Source organism: Oncorhynchus keta, unplaced genomic scaffold (genome assembly GCF_023373465.1).
Source record: "Oncorhynchus keta strain PuntledgeMale-10-30-2019 unplaced genomic scaffold, Oket_V2 Un_contig_5669_pilon_pilon, whole genome shotgun sequence".
Classification (NCBI taxonomy): domain Eukaryota; kingdom Metazoa; phylum Chordata; class Actinopteri; order Salmoniformes; family Salmonidae; genus Oncorhynchus; species Oncorhynchus keta.
Window position 1 is genome coordinate 20533 of NW_026288430.1, and position 18886 is coordinate 39418.

At 49.3% G+C, this 18886-nt stretch overlaps 1 long non-coding RNA gene across 1 annotated transcript; it reads right to left on the bottom strand.

Moving 5' to 3' along the window:
• Window positions 1–12794: 12794 nt before the first annotated feature.
• Window positions 12795–14504, bottom strand: LOC127925488 (uncharacterized). The gene is made up of 3 exons (XR_008121099.1): window positions 13905–14504; window positions 13665–13724; window positions 12795–13064 (listed from the first exon to the last, which is right to left on the bottom strand). It is a non-coding gene; the product is annotated as an uncharacterized LOC127925488 (long non-coding RNA).
• Between the last annotated feature and the right edge of the window lie 4382 nt (window positions 14505–18886).

The window sequence follows — 18886 nt, forward strand, 5'->3', positions numbered from 1 at the left end:
CAGAACCATGGTTTGTTGATGGGACAGAACCATGGTCTGTTGATGGGACAGAACCATGGTTAGTTGATGGGACAGAACCATGGTTAGTTGATGGGACAGAACCATGGTTTGTTGATGAGACAGAACCACGGTTTGTTGATGGGACAGAACCATGGTTTGTTGATGGGACAGAACCACGGTTTGTTGATGGGGACAGAACCATGGTTTGTTGATGGGACAGAACCATGGTTTGTTGATGGGACAGAACCATGGTTTGTTGATGGGACAGAACCATGGTTTGTTGATGGGACAGAACCATGGTTTGTTGATGAGACAGAACCATGGTTTGTTGATGGGACAGAACCATGGTCTGTTGATGAGACAGAACCATGGTTTGTTGATGGGACAGAACCATGGTTTGTTGATGGGACAGAACCATGGTTTGTTGATGGGACAGAACCATGGTTTGTTGATGGGACAGAACCATGGTTGGTTGATGGGACAGAACCATGGTTTGTTGATGGGACAGAACCATGGTCTGTTGATGGGACAGAACCATGGTTTGTTGATGGGACAGAACCATGGTTTGTTGATGGGACAGAACCATGGTCTGTTGATGGGACAGAACCATGGTTTGTTGATGGGACAGAACCATGGTTTGTTGATGGGACAGAACCATGGTTTGTTGATGAGACAGAACCATGGTTTGTTGATGGGACAGAACCACGGTTTGTTGATGGGACAGAACCATGGTTTGTTGATGGGACAGAACCACGGTTTGTTGATGGGACAGAACCATGGTTTGTTGATGGGACAGAACCATGGTTTGTTGATGGGACAGAACCATGGTTAGTTGATGGGACAGAACCATGGTCTGTTGATGGGACAGAACCATGGTCTGTTGATGGGACAGAACCATGGTTTGTTGATGGGACAGAACCATGGTTTGTTGATGGGACAGAACCATGGTTTGTTGATGGGACAGAACCATGGTTTGTTGATGGGACAGAACCATGGTTTGTTGATGGGACAGAACCATGGTTTGTTGATGGGACAGAACCATGGTTAGTTGATGGGACAGAACCACGGTTTGTTGATGGGACAGAACCACGGTTTGTTGATGGGACAGAACCATGGTTTGTTGATGGGACAGAACCACGGTTTGTTGATGGGACAGAACCACGGTTTGTTGATGGGACAGAACCACGGTTTGTTGATGGGACAGAACCATGGTTTGTTGATGGGACAGAACCATGGTTTGTTGATGGGACAGAACCATGGTTTGTTGATGGGACAGAACCATGGTCTGTTGATGGGACAGAACCATGGTTTGTTGATGGGACAGAACCATGGTCTGTTGATGGGACAGAACCATGGTTTGTTGATGGGACAGAACCATGGTTGGTTGATGGGACAGAACCATGGTTTGTTGATGGGACAGAACCATGGTTGGTTGATGGGACAGAACCACGGTCTGTTGATGGGACAGAACCATGGTTGGTTGATGGGACAGAACCACGGTTTGTTGATGGGACAGAACCATGGTTGGTTGATGGGACAGAACCATGGTTTGTTGATGGGACAGAACCATGGTTTGTTGATGGGACAGAACCATGGTTTGTTGATGGGACAGAACCATGGTTTGTTGATGGGACAGAACCATGGTTGGTTGATGGGACAGAACCACGGTCTGTTGATGGGACAGAACCATGGTTGGTTGATGAGACAGAACCATGGTTGGTTGATGGGACAGAACCACGGTCTGTTGATGGGACAGAACCATGGTTGGTTGATGGGACAGAACCACGGTCTGTTGATGGGACAGAACCATGGTTGGTTGATGGGACAGAACCACGGTTTGTTGATGGGACAGAACCACGGTCTGTTGATGGGACAGAACCATGGTTTGTTGATGGGACAGAACCATGGTTGGTTGATGGGACAGAACCATGGTTTGTTGATGGGACAGAACCATGGTTTGTTGATGGGACAGAACCATGGTTTGTTGATGGGACAGAACCATGGTCTGTTGATGGGACAGAACCATGGTTTGTTGATGGGACAGAACCATGGTCTGTTGATGGGACAGAACCATGGTCTGTTGATGGGACAGAACCATGGTTTGTTGATGGGACAGAACCATGGTTGGTTGATGGGACAGAACCACGGTCTGTTGATGGGACAGAACCATGGTTGGTTGATGGGACAGAACCATGGTTTGTTGATGGGACAGAACCACGGTCTGTTGATGGGACAGAACCATGGTTTGTTGATGGGACAGAACCACGGTCTGTTGATGGGACAGAACCATGGTTGGTTGATGGGACAGAACCACGGTTTGTTGATGGGACAGAACCATGGTCTGTTGATGGGACAGAACCATGGTTAGTTGATGGGACAGAACCATGGTTTGTTGATGGGACAGAACCATGGTTAGTTGATGGGACAGAACCATGGTTTGTTGATGGGACAGAACCATGGTTTGTTGATGGGACAGAACCATGGTTTGTTGATGGGACAGAACCATGGTCTGTTGATGGGACAGAACCACGGTCTGTTGATGGGACAGAACCATGGTTTGTTGATGGGACAGAACCATGGTTTGTTGATGGGACAGAACCATGGTTAGTTGATGGGACAGAACCATGGTTTGTTGATGGGACAGAACCATGGTTTGTTGATGGGACAGAACCATGGTTTGTTGATGGGACAGAACCATGGTTTGTTGATGGGACAGAACCATGGTTTGTTGATGGGACAGAACCATGGTTTGTTGATGGGACAGAACCATGGTTGGTTGATGGGACAGAACCATGGTTTGTTGATGGGACAGAACCATGGTCTGTTGATGGGACAGAACCATGGTTTGTTGATAGGACAGAACCATGGTTTGTTGATAGGACAGAACCATGGTTTGTTGATGGGACAGAACCATGGTTTGTTGATGGGACAGAACCATGGTCTGTTGATGGGACAGAACCATGGTTAGTTGATGGGACAGAACCATGGTTTGTTGATGGGACAGAACCATGGTTTGTTGATGGGACAGAACCATGGTTTGTTGATAGGACAGAACCATGGTTTGTTGATGGGACAGAACCATGGTTTGTTGATAGGACAGAACCATGGTTTGTTGATAGGACAGAACCATGGTTTGTTGATAGGACAGAACCATGGTTTGTTGATGGGACAGAACCATGGTTTGTTGATGGGACAGAACCACGGTTTGTTGATGGGACAGAACCATGGTTTGTTGATGAGACAGAACCATGGTTTGTTGATGAGACAGAACCACGGTTTGTTGATGAGACAGAACCATGGTTTGTTGATGGGACAGAACCACGGTTTGTTGATGAGACAGAACCATGGTTTGTTGATGAGACAGAACCATGGTTTGTTGATGAGACAGAACCATGGTTTGTTGATGAGACAGAACCATGGTTTGTTGATGGGGACAGAACCATGGTTTGTTGATGGGACAGAACCATGGTTTGTTGATGAGACAGAACCATGGTTTGTTGATGAGACAGAACCATGGTTTGTTGATGAGACAGAACCATGGTTTGTTGATGAGACAGAACCATGGTTTGTTGATGAGACAGAACCATGGTTTGTTGATGGGACAGAACCATGGTTTGTTGATGGGACAGAACCATGGTTTGTTGATGAGACAGAACCATGGTTTGTTGATGAGACAGAACCATGGTTTGTTGATGAGACAGAACCATGGTTTGTTGATGAGACAGAACCATGGTTTGTTGATGAGACAGAACCATGGTTTGTTGATGGGACAGAACCATGGTTTGTTGATGAGACAGAACCATGGTTTGTTGATGAGACAGAACCATGGTTTGTTGATGAGACAGAACCATGGTTTGTTGATGAGACAGAACCATGGTTTGTTGATGAGACAGAACCATGGTTTGTTGATGAGACAGAACCATGGTTTGTTGATGAGACAGAACCATGGTTTGTTGATGAGACAGAACCATGGTTTGTTGATGAGACAGAACCATGGTTTGTTGATGAGACAGAACCATGGTTTGTTGATGAGACAGAACCATGGTTTGTTGATGAGACAGCACCATGGTTTGTTGATGAGACAGAACCATGGTTTGTTGATGAGACAGAACCATGGTTTGTTGATGAGACAGAACCATGGTTTGTTGATGGGACAGAACCATGGTTTGTTGATGAGACAGAACCATGGTTTGTTGATGAGACAGAACCATGGTTTGTTGATGGGACAGAACCATGGTTTGTTGATGGGACAGAACCATGGTTTGTTGATGAGACAGAACCATGGTTTGTTGATGAGACAGAACCATGGTTTGTTGATGAGACAGAACCATGGTTTGTTGATGAGACAGAACCATGGTTTGTTGATGAGACAGAACCATGGTTTGTTGATGGGACAGAACCATGGTTAGTTGATGGGACAGAACCATGGTTTGTTGATGGGACAGAACCATGGTTTGTTGATGGGACAGAACCATGGTTTGTTGATAGGACAGAACCATGGTTTGTTGATAGGACAGAACCATGGTTTGTTGATAGGACAGAACCATGGTTTGTTGATAGGACAGAACCATGGTTTGTTGATAGGACAGAACCATGGTTTGTTGATAGGACAGAACCATGGTTTGTTGATAGGACAGAACCATGGTTTGTTGATAGGACAGAACCATGGTTTGTTGATGGGACAGAACCATGGTTTGTTGATAGGACAGAACCATGGTTTGTTGATGGGACAGAACCATGGTTTGTTGATGGGACAGAACCATGGTTTGTTGATGGGACAGAACCATGGTTAGTTGATGGGACAGAACCATGGTTAGTTGATGGGACAGAACCATGGTTTGTTGATGGGACAGAACCATGGTTTGTTGATGGGACAGAACCATGGTTTGTTGATGGGACAGAACCATGGTTTGTTGATAGGACAGAACCATGGTTTGTTGATGGGACAGAACCATGGTTTGTTGATAGGACAGAACCATGGTTGGTTGATGAGACAGAACCATGGTTTGTTGATGGGACAGAACCATGGTTTGTTGATGGGACAGAACCATGGTTGGTTGATGGGACAGAACCATGGTTTGTTGATGGGACAGAACCATGGTTTGTTGATGGGACAGAACCATGGTTGGTTGATGGGACAGAACCATGGTTTGTTGATGGGACAGAACCACGGTTTGTTGATGGGACAGAACCACGGTTTGTTGATGGGACAGAACCACGGTTTGTTGATGGGACAGAACCACGGTTTGTTGATGGGACAGAACCACGGTTTGTTGATGGGACAGAACCACGGTTTGTTGATGGGACAGAACCACGGTTTGTTGATGGGACAGAACCACGGTTTGTTGATGGGACAGAACCACGGTTTGTTGATGGGACAGAACCATGGTTTGTTGATGGGACAGAACCACGGTTTGTTGATGGGACAGAACCACGGTTTGTTGATGGGACAGAACCACGGTTTGTTGATGGGACAGAACCACGGTTTGTTGATGGGACAGAACCATGGTTTGTTGATGGGACAGAACCATGGTTTGTTGATGGGACAGAACCACGGTTGGTTGATGGGACAGAACCACGGTTTGTTGATGGGACAGAACCACGGTTTGTTGATGGGACAGAACCATGGTTTGTTGATGGGACAGAACCATGGTTGGTTGATGGGACAGAACCATGGTTGGTTGATGGGACAGAACCACGGTTTGTTGATGGGACAGAACCACGGTTTGTTGATGGGACAGAACCATGGTCTGTTGATGAGACAGAACCACGGTTTGTTGATGGGACAGAACCATGGTTTGTTGATGGGACAGAACCATGGTTTGTTGATGGGACAGAACCACGGTTGGTTGATGGGACAGAACCATGGTTTGTTGATGAGACAGAACCATGGTTTGTTGATGGGACAGAACCATGGTTTGTTGATGGGACAGAACCATGGTTTGTTGATGGGACAGAACCACGGTTGGTTGATGGGACAGAATAATAATAATAATATAATAATATATGCCATTTAGCTGACGCTTTTATCCAAAGCGACTTACAGTCATGTGTGCATACATTCTACGTATGGCTGGTCCCGGGAATCGAACCCACTACCCTGGCGTTACAAGCGCCATGCTCTACCAACTGAGCCACAGAAGGACCACAGAACCATGGTTTGTTGATGGGACAGAACCATGGTTTGTTGATGGGACAGAACCACGGTTTGTTGATGGGACAGAACCATGGTTTGTTGATGGGACAGAACCACGGTTTGTTGATGGGACAGAACCACGGTTTGTTGATGGGACAGAACCATGGTTTGTTGATGGGACAGAACCACGGTTTGTTGATGGGACAGAACCACGGTTTGTTGATGGGACAGAACCATGGTCTGTTGATGGGACAGAACCATGGTTTGTTGATGGGACAGAACCATGGTTTGTTGATGGGACAGAACCATGGTTTGTTGATGGGACAGAACCACGGTTGGTTGATGGGACAGAACCACGGTTTGTTGATGAGACAGAACCATGGTTTGTTGATGAGACAGAACCATGGTTTGTTGATGGGACAGAACCATGGTTTGTTGATGGGACAGAACCACGGTTTGTTGATGGGACAGAACCATGGTTTGTTGATGGGACAGAACCATGGTTTGTTGATGAGACAGAACCATGGTTAGTTGATGGGACAGAACCACGGTTTGTTGATGGGACAGAACCACGGTTTGTTGATGGGACAGAACCATGGTTTGTTGATGGGACAGAACCATGGTTTGTTGATGGGACAGAACCACGGTTTGTTGATGGGACAGAACCATGGTTGGTTGATGGGACAGAACCATGGTTTGTTGATGGGACAGAACCATGGTTAGTTGATGGGACAGAACCACGGTTTGTTGATGGGACAGAACCACGGTTTGTTGATGGGACAGAACCATGGTTTGTTGATGGGACAGAACCATGGTTTGTTGATGGGACAGAACCATGGTTTGTTGATGGGACAGAACCATGGTTTGTTGATGGGACAGAACCATGGTTTGTTGATGGGACAGAACCATGGTTTGTTGATGGGACAGAACCATGGTTTGTTGATGGGACAGAACCATGGTTTGTTGATGGGACAGAACCATGGTTTGTTGATGGGACAGAACCATGGTTTGTTGATGGGACAGAACCATGGTTTGTTGATGGGACAGAACCATGGTTAGTTGATGGGACAGAACCATGGTTTGTTGATGGGACAGAACCATGGTTAGTTGATGGGACAGAACCATGGTTTGTTGATGGGACAGAACCATGGTTTGTTGATGGGACAGAACCATGGTTTGTTGATGGGACAGAACCATGGTTTGTTGATGGGACAGAACCATGGTTTGTTGATGGGACAGAACCATGGTTTGTTGATGGGACAGAACCATGGTTTGTTGATGGGACAGAACCATGGTTTGTTGATGGGACAGAACCATGGTTTGTTGATGGGACAGAACCACGGTTTGTTGATGGGACAGAACCACGGTTTGTTGATGGGACAGAACCACGGTTTGTTGATGGGACAGAACCACGGTTTGTTGATGGGACAGAACCACGGTTTGTTGATGGGACAGAACCATGGTTGGTTGATGGGACAGAACCATGGTTTGTTGATGGGGACAGAACCATGGTTTGTTGATGGGACAGAACCATGGTTTGTTGATGAGACAGAACCATGGTTTGTTGATGGGACAGAACCATGGTTTGTTGATGGGGACAGAACCATGTTCTGTTGATGGGACAGAACCATGGTCTGTTGATGGGACAGAACCATGTTCTGTTGATGGGACAGAACCATGGTTTGTTGATGGGACAGAACCATGGTTTGTTGATGGGACAGAACCATGGTTTGTTGATGGGACAGAACCATGTTCTGTTGATGGGACAGAACCATGGTTTGTTGATGGGACAGAACCATGGTTTGTTGATGGGACAGAACCATGGTTAGTTGATGGGACAGAACCATGGTTTGTTGATGGGACAGAACCATGGTTTGTTGATGGGACAGAACCATGGTTTGTTGATAGGACAGAACCATGGTCTGTTGATGGGACAGAACCATGGTTTGTTGATAGGACAGAACCATGGTTTGTTGATAGGACAGAACCATGGTCTGTTGATGGGACAGAACCATGGTTTGTTGATGGGACAGAACCATGGTTTGTTGATGGGACAGAACCATGGTCTGTTGATGGGACAGAACCATGGTCTGTTGATGGGACAGAACCATGGTTTGTTGATGGGACAGAACCATGGTCTGTTGATGGGACAGAACCATGGTCTGTTGATGGGACAGAACCATGTTCTGTTGATGGGACAGAACCATGGTTTGTTGATGGGACAGAACCATGGTTAGTTGATGGGACAGAACCATGGTTTGTTGATGGGACAGAACCATGGTTTGTTGATGGGACAGAACCATGGTTTGTTGATGGGACAGAACCATGGTTTGTTGATGGGACAGAACCACGGTTTGTTGATGGGACAGAACCATGGTTTGTTGATGGGACAGAACCATGGTTTGTTGATGGGACAGAACCATGGTCTGTTGATGGGACAGAACCATGTTCTGTTGATGGGACAGAACCATGGTTTGTTGATGGGACAGAACCATGGTTTGTTGATGGGACAGAACCATGGTTTGTTGATGGGACAGAACCATGTTCTGTTGATGGGACAGAACCATGGTTTGTTGATGGGACAGAACCATGGTTTGTTGATGGGACAGAACCATGGTTTGTTGATGGGACAGAACCACGGTTTGTTGATGGGACAGAACCATGGTTTGTTGATGGGACAGAACCATGGTTTGTTGATGGGACAGAACCATGGTCTGTTGATGGGACAGAACCATGGTTTGTTGATGGGACAGAACCATGGTTTGTTGATGGGACAGAACCATGGTTTGTTGATGGGACAGAACCATGGTTAGTTGATGGGACAGAACCATGGTCTGTTGATGGGACAGAACCATGGTTTGTTGATGGGACAGAACCATGGTTTGTTGATGGGACAGAACCATGGTTTGTTGATGGGACAGAACCATGGTTTGTTGATGGGACAGAACCATGGTTTGTTGATGAGACAGAACCATGGTTTGTTGATGGGACAGAACCATGGTTTGTTGATGGGACAGAACCATGGTTTGTTGATGAGACAGAACCATGGTTTGTTGATGGGACAGAACCATGGTTTGTTGATGGGACAGAACCATGGTTTGTTGATGGGACAGAACCATGGTCTGTTGATGGGACAGAACCACGGTTTGTTGATGGGACAGAACCACGGTTTGTTGATGGGACAGAACCATGGTTTGTTGATGGGACAGAACCATGGTTTGTTGATGGGACAGAACCATGGTTTGTTGATGGGACAGAACCATGGTTTGTTGATGGGACAGAACCATGGTTTGTTGATGGGACAGAACCATGGTTTGTTGATGGGACAGAACCATGGTTTGTTGATGGGACAGAACCATGGTTTGTTGATGGGACAGAACCATGGTTTGTTGATGGGACAGAACCATGGTTTGTTGATGGGACAGAACCATGGTTTGTTGATGGGACAGAACCATGGTTTGTTCAAATGTAATATGTAATACCACATGAGGGCATGGAAAAGGGTTATTTACAACCATTTCTCTTTCTCAAAAAAAGAGAGGCATTAACCAAGTCTGTCAGATCAGCATTTTTGAAGAAGCTGACCAGAACAACACGTACCAAACAGTAAACTTCTACAATAATGGAACTGTGTTGATACAAGGCAATGATTCAAGCCGCCAGGCTTTAGAGAATATGTTTGCTACCCTAAAAGCAGAAGCTGAACTCATCTCAGAAACTGAGGATAAAGTAGAGGGTGATGACGGTGAAAAGCAGGCCCCAACGGTCTCTGTGACCCAGCAAGAAGCACTCAGTGTCCCTCTACCTACCTCACCTGCAGCAGACAGAGAGCCAAGAACACCTGCTATTCAACGGTTCCACAACACCCTCTGTCTAGTCGAAGCAGAGGTCATAGAACTCAGAGAGAACACGCTTCAAGAGAACACTGTCCAGAAACTAAAAGAAGAGGTGAAACAGTTCAGGGAGGAGAGCAGAGCATCTATTGCTACATTAGAGAGAAGAATGGACAAACTGAGTCAGACAAAATGATGACCTCAGAGACCATCTGAGCACAACGAGAGAGGAGCTAGAGCAGAGAGAGAGATACATTGATACCCTCAACCAGCAGCGAGTCATTATGTCCTCTGCATCTAGAGAACATGTCCACCAGCTTGGTACAACACAGGCAGAACCTGAGACCAGTGTAACAGTATAACTTTTACGTCCGTCCCCTCGCCCATACCCGGGCGCGAACCAGGGACCCTCTGCACACATCGACAACAGTCACCCTCGAAGCATCGTTACCCATCGCTCCACAAAAGCCGCGGCCCTTGCAGAGCAAGGGGAACTACTACTTCAAGGTCTCAGAGCAAGTGACGTAACCGATTGAAACGCTACTTAGCGCACACCGCTAACTAAGCTAGCCGTTTCACATCCGTTACACCAGCATAACCAGCATGGCCTCCACCACACAGCCTGATGACACTGCACCAGCCTCCCAGTCTGCTCCAGCCCAGGTCAACCAACCAACCTCCCAGTCTGCCACAGCCCAGATCAACCAACCAACCTTCCAGTCTGCCACAGCCCAGATCAACCAACCAACCTCCCAGTCTGCTCCAGCCCAGATCAGCCTCCCAGTCTGCCACAGCCCAGGTCAACCAACCAGCCTCCCAGTCTGCTCCAGCCCAGGTCAACCAACCAGCCTCCCAGTCTGCTCCAGCCGACGTCAACCAACCAGCCTCCCAGTCTGCTCCAGCCCAGGTCAACCTACCAGCCTCCCAGTCTGCCACAGCCCAGGTCAACCAACCAGCCTCCCAGTCTGCTCCAGCCCAGGTCAACCAACCAGCCTCCCAGTCTGCTCCAGCCCAGGTCAACCAACCAGCCTCCCAGTCTGCTCCAGCCCAGGTCAACCTACCAGCCTCCCAGTCTGCTCCAGCCCAGGTCAACCAACCAGCCTCCCAGTCTGCTCCAGCCCAGGTCAACCTACCAGCCTCCCAGTCTGCTCCAGCCCAGGTCAACCAACCAGCCTCCCAGTCTGCTCCAGCCCAGGTCAACCTACCAGCCTCCCAGTCTGCTCCAGCCCAGATCAACCCACAACTGCAATCCTAATTGATTCAAATGGGAAGTTCTTGGTCCAGGAAAGATGATTCCCTAAACACCAGGTGTGTAAGTTCTGGTGTCCTACAACTGACAGTGCAATGCAGCTACTCAGTCAGACCAGGATTGACACCCCTGACAACATCATCATCCACACTGGCACAAACAACCTTCCTGCCAAAGGTGAAAATGTATCTGGGGCAGTGAGAAGTGTGGCAGAATGGGCACAGGCTATGTTCCCAACAACCAATATTGAAAAGACTTCCCAGGACAGTATGCACACTGCTCAACGTCAGAACGGCTCACCACCCCACTCTGACATGTCAACACTTATATGATAATATACATCTGGATCAGGACAGTATCAGAACTTTTGCCAAGGTCCTAAAAGATGCAACACTTGGCAGGGACCCACACACCCATCACCCCGGCAACAGAGGTCCCCCGCCCCACCTTCTGAAACAACAGTACCTCCACCATCCTCAGGAGATAAGAGCCAGACACGGCTTATTACAGCACAGCTCTACTGGACCCGGCCCATCACAACACAGCTCTACTAGACCCCATCACCCCAGCAACAGAGACCCCCCGCCCCACCTTCTGAAACAACAGTACCTCCACCATCCTCAGGAGATAAGAGCCAGACACGGCTTATTACAGCACAGCTCTACTGGACCCGGCCCATCACAACACAGCTCTACTAGACCCCATCACCCCAGCAACAGAGACCCCCCGCCCCACATTCTGAAACAACAGTACCTCCACCATCCTCAGGAGAGGAGAGCCAGACATGGCTTATTACAGCACAGCTCTACTAGACCCCATCACCCCAGCAACAAAGGTCCCCCGCCCCACCTTCTGAAACAACAGTACCTCCACCATCCCCAGGAGAGGAGAGCCAGACATGGCTTATTACAGCACAGCTCTACTAGACCCCATCACCCCAGCAACAAAGGTCCCCCGCCCCACCTTCTGAAACAACAGTACCTCCACCATCCCCAGGAGAGGAGAGCCAGACATGGCTTATTACAGCACAGCTCTACTAGACCCCATCACCCCAGCAACAAAGGTCCCCCGCCCCACCTTCTGAAACAACAGTACCTCCACCATCCCCAGGAGAGGAGAGCCAGACATGGCTTATTACAGCACAGCTCTACTAGACCAGGCCCAACACAGCACAGCTCTACTAGACCAGGCCCAACACAGCACAGCTCTACTAGACCAGGCCCAACACAGCACAGCTCTACTAGACCCGGCCCATCACAACACAGCTCTACTAGACCTGGCCCATCACAACACAGCTCTACTAGACCAGGCCCGTCACAACACAGCTCTACTAGACCAGGCCCAACACAGCACAGCTCTACTAGACCAGGCCCAACACAGCACAGATTTACCAGACCAGACCCACCTCAGGACAGCACGACCAGACCCGGCCCATCACAACACAGCTCTACTAGACCAGGCCCGTCACAACACAGCTCTACTAGACCAGGCCCGTCACAACACAGCTCTACTAGACCAGGCCCGTCACAACACAGCTCTACTAGACCAGGCCCAACATAACACAGCTCTACTAGACCAGGCCCAACACTGCACATATTTACCAGACCAGACCCGCCTCAGGACAGCACAACTAGACCCGTCCCATCACAACACAGCTCTACTAGACCCGTCCCATCACAACACAGCTCTACTAGACCCGTCCCATCACAACACAGCTCTACTAGACCTGGCCCATCACAACACAGCTCTACTAGACCTGGCCCATCACAACACAGCTCTACTAGACCCGTCCCATCACAACACAGCTCTACTAGACCCGTCCCATCACAACACAGCTCTACTAGACCTGGCCCATCACAACACAGCTCTACTAGACCTGGCCCATCACAACACAGCTCTACTAGACCCGGCCCATCACAACACAGCTCTACTAGACCTGGCCCATCACAACACAGCTCTACTAGATCCGGCCCATCACAACACAGCTCTACTAGACCAGGCCCAACACAGCACAGCTCTACTAGACCCGGCCCATCACAACACAGCTCTACTAGACCTGGCCCATCACAACACAGCTCTACTAGACCAGGCCCGTCACAACACAGCTCTACTAGACCAGGCCCATCACAACACAGCTCTACTAGACCAGGCCCGTCACAACACAGCTCTACTAGACCAGGCCCGTCACAACACAGCTCTACTAGACCAGGCCCATCACAACACAGCTCTACTAGACCAGGCCCGTCACAACACAGCTCTACTAGACCAGGCCCATCACAACACAGCTCTACTAGACCAGGCCCAACACAACACAGCTCTACTAGACCAGGCCCAACACAGCACAGATTTACCAGACCAGACCCGCCTCAGGACAGCACGACCAGACCAGGCCCAACACAACACAGCTCTACTAGACCAGGCCCGTCACAACACAGCTCTACTAGACCCGTCCCATCACAACACAGCTCTACTAGACCCGTCCCATCACAACACAGCTCTACTAGACCTGGCCCATCACAACACAGCTCTACTAGACCTGGCCCATCACAACACAGCTCTACTAGACCCGGCCCATCACAACACAGCTCTACTAGACCAGGCCCAACACAACACAGCTCTACTAGACCAGGCCCAACACAACACAGCTCTACTAGACCAGGCCCGTCACAACACAGCTCTACTAGACCCGTCCCATCACAACACAGCTCTACTAGACCCGTCCCATCACAACACAGCTCTACTAGACCTGGCCCATCACAACACAGCTCTACTAGACCTGGCCCATCACAACACAGCTCTACTAGACCCGGCCCATCACAACACAGCTCTACTAGACCTGGCCCATCACAACACAGCTCTACTAGACCCGGCCCATCACAACACAGCTCTACTAGACCTGGCCCATCACAACACAGCTCTACTAGACCCGGCCCATCACAACACAGCTCTACTAGACCAGGCCCAACACAGCACAGATTTACCAGACCAGACCCGCCTCAGGACAGCACGACCAGACCCGGCCCATCACAACACAGCTCTACTAGACCCCATCACAACACAGCCCTAATGGACCCAGCCCATCACAACACAGCTCTACTAGACCCGTCCCATCACAACACAGCTCTACTAGACCTGGCCCATCACAACACAGCTCTACTAGACCCGGCCCATCACAACACAGCTCTACTAGACCTGGCCCATCACAACACAGCTCTACTAGATCCGGCCCATCACAACACAGCTCTACTAGACCAGGCCCAACACAGCACAGCTCTACTAGACCCGGCCCATCACAACACAGCTCTACTAGACCTGGCCCATCACAACACAGCTCTACTAGACCAGGCCCGTCACAACACAGCTCTACTAGACCAGGCCCATCACAACACAGCTCTACTAGACCAGGCCCGTCACAACACAGCTCTACTAGACCAGGCCCGTCACAACACAGCTCTACTAGACCAGGCCCATCACAACACAGCTCTACTAGACCAGGCCCGTCACAACACAGCTCTACTAGACCAGGCCCGTCACAACACAGCTCTACTAGACCAGGCCCAACACAGCACAGCTCTACTAGACCAGGCCCAACACAGCACAGATTTACCAGACCAGACCCGCCTCAGGACAGCACGACCAGACCCGGCCCATCACAACACAGCTCTACTAGACCAGGCCCAACACAACACAGCTCTACTAGACCCGTCCCATCACAACACAGCTCTACTAGACCCGTCCCATCACAACACAGCTCTACTAGACCTGGCCCATCACAACACAGCTCTACTAGACCTGGCCCATCACAACACAGCTCTACTAGACCCGGCCCATCACAACACAGCTCTACTAGACCAGGCCCAACACAACACAGCTCTACTAGACCAGGCCCATCACAACACAGCTCTACTAGACCAGGCCCGTCACAACACAGCTCTACTAGACCCGTCCCATCACAACACAGCTCTACTAGACCCGTCCCATCACAACACAGCTCTACTAGACCTGGCCCATCACAACACAGCTCTACTAGACCTGGCCCATCACAACACAGCTCTACTAGACCCGGCCCATCACAACACAGCTCTACTAGACCTGGCCCATCACAACACAGCTCTACTAGACCCGGCCCATCACAACACAGCTCTACTAGACCTGGCCCATCACAACACAGCTCTACTAGACCCGGCCCATCACAACACAGCTCTACTAGACCAGGCCCAACACAGCACAGATTTACCAGACCAGACCCGCCTCAGGACAGCACGACCAGACCCGGCCCATCACAACACAGCTCTACTAGACCCCATCACAACACAGCCCTAATGGACCCAGCCCATCACAACACAGCTCTACTAGACCCAGCCCATCACAACACAGCCCTAATGGACCCAGCCCATCACAACACAGCTCTACTAGACCCAGCCCATCACAAAACAGCCCTAATGGACCCAGCCCATCACAACACAGCTCTACTAGACCCAGCCCATCACAACACAGCTCTACTAGACCCCATCACAACACAGCTCTACTAGACCCAGCCCATCACAAGACAGCTCTACTAGACCCAGCCCATCACAACACAGCTCTACTAGACCCAGCCCATCACAACACAGCTCTACTAGACCCAGCCCATCACAGCACAGCTCTACTAGACCCAGCCCATCACAAGACAGCTCTACTAGACCCAGCCCATCACAAGACAACTCTACTAGACCCAGCCCATCACAACACAGCCCAAATGGACCCGGCCCATCACAACACAGCCCCAATGGACCCAGCCCATCACAACACAGCATTGACCACTACTCAGAACACTGTCCTTCTGAGAAGTGCAGCACATGATGCAGTCCACACCATGTATCATTCAGAGCATCAGCCTATATATGCTGAGGTAACCTCTGGCAAAAGGACCCCTAGAACTATCAGTGATTGGACAGGTGCACCAACTACTGCATCTAATATGCAGACTATACTGGGCTAGACAGACCCTTTAAATCACACACAAACTTACAAAATAAAAACATGCATACTTCTCCTACAAGGGGGTTGCAGATTCCACTGTAATTAATTTAAGTTTAATCTTAATAGGAATTGTTGTTTGTTTACAACTATTCTTTATTTTATTGCCACTGGTATTATAATAATATCATATATGTTTTTTATTTTATGTACATATTTTTGTATTTCTTGTTCTTAAAAAGTATATATATATTAAAAATTGGATCATTAACTATCAGCTCTTGGAATATCCAGGGCCTAAACTCTTCACATGTTGGTTATAAAACAACACATTGAGAATGGATTAAAAACATCAAGGGACAGGACACCATAATCCTACTGGAAACATGGTGTCGTGGAGACACAGATACTCAGTGTCCCTCAGGCTATAGAGAAAGTCAAGGGACAGGACACCATAACCCTACTGGAAACATGGTGTCGTGGAGACACAGATACTCAGTGTCCCTCAGGCTATAGAGAAAGTCAAGGGACAGGACACCATAACCCTACTGGAAACATGGTGTCGTGGAGACATAGATACTCAGTGTCCCTCAGGCTATAGAGAAAGTCAAGGGACAGGACACCATAACCCTACTGGAAACATGGTGTCCTGGAGACATAGATACTCAGTGTCCCTCAGGCTATAGAGAAAGTCAAGGGACAGGACACCATAACCCTACTGGAAACATGGTGTCCTGGAGACATAGATACTCTGGCAGACATATCAGTGTGGATGACGGATCACCACCTCAAGCTGAACCTCGGCAAGACGGAGCTGCTCTTCCTCCCGGGGAAGGACTGCCCGTTCCATGATCTCGCCATCACGGTTGACAACTCCATTGTGTCCTCCTCCCAGAGCGCTAAGAACCTTGGCGTGATCCTGGACAACACCCTGTCGTTCTCAACTAACATCAAGGCGGTGGCCCGTTCCTGTAGGTTCATGCTCTACAACATCCGCAGAGTACGACCCTGCCTCACACAGGAAGCGGCGCAGGTCCTAATCCAGGCACTTGTCATCTCCCGTCTGGACTACTGCAACTCGCTGTTGGCTGGGCTCCCTGCCTGTGCCATTAAACCCTACAACTCATCCAGAACGCCGCAGCCCGTCTGGTGTTCAACCTTCCCAAGTTCTCTCACGTCACCCCGCTCCTCCGCTCTCTCCACTGGCTTCCAGTTGAAGCTCGCATCCGCTACAAGACCATGGTGCTTGCCCTACGGAGCTGTGAGGGGAACGGCACCTCAGTACCTCCAGGCTCTGATCAGGCCCTACACCCAAACAAGGGCACTGCGTTCATCCACCTCTGGCCTGCTCGCCTCCCTACCACTGAGGGAAGTACAGTTCCCGCCTCAGCCCAGTCAAGACTGTTCGCTGCTCTGCCCCCCAATGGTGGAACAAACTCCCTCACGACGCCAGGACAGCGGAGTCAATCACCACCTTCCGGAGACACCTGAAACCCCACCTCTTTAAGGAATACCTAGGATAGGATAAAGTAATCCTTCTCACCCCCTCCCCCCTTAAAAGATTTAGATGCACTATTGTAAAGTGGCTGTTCCACTGGATGTCATAAGGTGAATGCACCAATTTGTAAGTCGCTCTGGATAAGAGCGTCTGCTAAATGACTTAAATGTAAATGTAAATACTCAGTGTCCCTCGGGCTATAGAGAAAGTCAAGGGACAGGACACCATAACCCTACTGGAAACATGGTGTCGTGGAGACATAGATACTCAGTGTCCCTCAGGCTATAGAGAAAGTCAAGGGACAGGACACCATAACCCTACTGGAAACATGGTGTCCTGGAGACATAGATACTCAGTGTCCTCAGGCTATAGAGAAAGTCAAGGGACAGGACACCATAACCCTACTGGAAACATGGTGTCGTGGAGACATAGATACTCAGTGTCCCTCAGGCTATAGAGAAAGTCAAGGGACAGGACACCATAACCCTACTGGAACCATGTTGTCGTGGAGACATAGATACTCAGTGTCCCTCAGGCTATAGAGAAAGTCAAGGGACAGGACACCATAACCCTACTGGAAACATGGTGTCGTGGAGACATAGATACTCAGTGTCCCTCAGGCTATAGAGAAAGTCAAGGGACAGGACACCATAACCCTACTGGAAACATGGTGTCGTGGAGACATAGATACTCAGTGTCCCTCAGGCTATAGAGAAAGTCAAGGGACAGGACACCATAACCCTACTGGAAACATGGTGTCGTGGAGACATAGATACTCAGTGTCCCTCAGGCTATAGAGAAAGTCAAGGGACAGGACACCATAACCCTACTGGAACCATGTTGTCGTGGAGACATAGATACTCCAGTGTCCCTCAGGCTATAGAGAAAGTCAAGGGACAGGACACCATAACCCTACTGGAAACATGGTGTCGTGGAGACATAGATACTCAGTGTCCCTCAGGCTATAGAGAAAGTCAAGGGACAGGACACCATAACCCTACTGGAAACATGGTGTTGTGGAGACATAGATACTCAGTGTCCTCAGGCTATAGAGAAAGTCAAGGGACAGGACACCATAACCCTACTGGAACCATGTTGTCGTGGAGACATAGATACCAGTGTCCCTCAGGCTATAGAGAAAGTCAAGGGACAGGACACCATAACCCTACTGGAAACATGGTGTCGTGGAGACATAGATACTCAGTGTCCCT